The sequence below is a fragment of the Octopus bimaculoides genome, chromosome 22 (assembly GCF_001194135.2).
Source record: "Octopus bimaculoides isolate UCB-OBI-ISO-001 chromosome 22, ASM119413v2, whole genome shotgun sequence".
NCBI classification, from domain to species: domain Eukaryota; kingdom Metazoa; phylum Mollusca; class Cephalopoda; order Octopoda; family Octopodidae; genus Octopus; species Octopus bimaculoides.
The window spans coordinates 6442013-6444401 of NC_069002.1; the positions used below are offsets into that span (position 1 = coordinate 6442013).

Below are 2389 nucleotides of genomic sequence, written 5' to 3' on the forward strand. Positions count from 1 at the left end.
ATATATATATATATATATATATATATATATATATATATATATATATATACACACACACATATAAGTAAATATGTGTATATAAATATATATATATATTTTTATGTAGAATTATATCAGTAGATACGACAGTGATTATGGTAACAACAAAAAATGTATGGTGGAGGTTTGTATTTGTGTGTGTATTTTGCAATGTTTGTCTCCAATTTTTTTTCCACAAATCTGTAGCAGTTATCTGCTCTCTGTCCCCTCCTCCCGTTCCTGCCATGCCACTCACCTTCATCTGGTTCTTCTACAGCTGACATGCAAACTTGCTGGTATGGGGGGGGGTTAGCTTCCCCTCTGCCTTCATTGCCTCCCCCCCCATCTACACTCCACCACACACCTCTGGGTCATTCTCCTTGACACACAATAAGTGTAGCGGGACTCGTGGAATGTAGCAGTGGTCTGCGTCCAGCCGTATGTTTGTTCGGTCTGTGCGTCTGGTAATTAGTGAGTATAAACAGTTCATAAGTTCAAGTTTTGTCTGCTGTGATTTGGATAACTCTTTTACTCTTTTTACTCTTTTACTCGTTTCAATCTTTTGATTGTGGCCATGCTGGAGCACCACCTTTAGTCGAGCAACTCGACCCCAAGACTTATTCTTTGGAAGCCTAGTACTTATTCTATCGGTCTCTTTTGCTGAACCGCTAAGTTACGGGGACGTAAACACACCAGTATCGGTTTATGATTTTGTTTTTTTTTTAAAACATTTCTGGCTTGTGTTTTGATTGTTTTATTACCATATTCCTTTTGAAGTAATAAGTTCTTTTCTTTTTCAAATAATTTTGGTAATAATGAAAAATTCATTAAAATAACTTTGTCATTATTACACTTTTTTTACCGTATGTTCTGTTTCTTTCAATTAATTTTAGATAAAACAAAGAATTTAGTAAAATAACTTAGTTATCATTAAGCTAGTGTTAGGAACATAAATTGTGACTAAGGTTTGTTGAAAGATTTTAATTCAAAACTTTTGAAAACAAAGGCATTTGTACTACAGAGCCAGCTGGGTTGGTAACGAAAGGGTTAAGGTGGTGAGGTGGCAGAATGATTAGCATTTACTGTATTCTTTTATTCTTTCAAACATTCTTTTTTAAGCCCAGTACTTATTCTATCGGTTACTTTTGCAGAACCACTAAGTTAAGGGGATGTAAACACACCAACATCGGCTGTCAAACAGTAGTGGGAGGAGCCAAACAACAAACACATACACACACATATATATTCGGCAGGCTTCTTTCAGTTTCCGTCTACCAAATCCACTCACAAGGCTTTGGTCGGCCCGGGGCTATAGTAGAAGACACTTGCCCAAGGTGCCACGCAATCGGTCTGAACCCGGAACCATGTGGTTGGTAAGCAAGCTACTTACCACACAGCCACTCCTGTTCATGTATTTCATTTATATAATGTATATGCGCTTGTGTACAATGTGTGTGTGTGTGTGTTGCAACAAATTCGACTCTTCTCTAGTATTGAGTCATCTCACCAGCAATTTCTCAATTGTTATTCTTAAACCGCTGACCTTGTAATAAAACAAACACACACACACAAATGGAATGCGAGAGAGAGAGAGAGAAAGGAAAACGTTTTAAGTATGGCTAAATGTATGTAAAAAATAAGAAATATTAGCTGGTGACTAATCTCCTTAAGTACAGTTTTTACGATTATTGTGATGATGCTGATGATGATGCTGCCTCCTTCATCATCATCATCCTCATTATCTTCATTATCTTAATCATTGTAATGATCGTCAGCATATCTCTCTTTAGTGCTTTATAGCCATTGGCAGTCATCTATCCTCCTCCATAGGCATCCGTACTCTTCCGAAGTGGGACAACTTGCAATGGGCTGTTCAATATGTAGTATTGATTTCCGAGAAGACAAGGGCCAATTGTATATCTTACTTTGTATATGTATGTGTCTGTTTATGTGTATGTATGTGTGTCTGTATATGCATGTGTATGTATATGTATGCATATGTATTATTTCTTTACTGCCCACAAGGGGCTACACACAGAGGGGACAAACAAAGACAGACAAACGGATTAAGTCGGTTATATCGACCCCAGTGCGTAACTGGTACTTATTTAATCGACCCCGAAAGGATGAAAGGCAAAGTCGACCTCGGTGGAATTTGAACTCAGAACGTAGCAGCAGACGAAATACCGCTAAGCATTTCGCCCGGCGTGCTAAAGTTTCCGCCAACTCGCCGCCTTGTATGTATGCATATGTATGTGTATGTACGTGTATATGTGGGTCTGTATATGCATGTGTGTGTATATGTATGCATATGTATGTGTATGTGTGTCTGTTTATGTATATGTATGTGTATATGTGGGTCTGTATATGC

The 2389-nt window shown here is 37.9% G+C and overlaps 1 protein-coding gene across 5 annotated transcripts in view; it reads left to right on the forward strand.

Moving 5' to 3' along the window:
* Positions 1 to 2389, forward strand: part of LOC106880195 (large neutral amino acids transporter small subunit 1) — a 72962-nt gene that overhangs the window by 43218 nt on the left and 27355 nt on the right. The window contains exon 1 of one of the 5 annotated variants that reach the window (XM_014930046.2): positions 363 to 489. The exons of the other annotated variants lie outside the window; for them this stretch is intronic. The gene's annotated coding sequence lies outside the window, so the exon portion shown is untranslated. Of the gene's footprint in view, positions 1 to 362; positions 490 to 2389 lie in introns of those variants that run through there. 5 annotated transcript variants of the gene reach the window in all.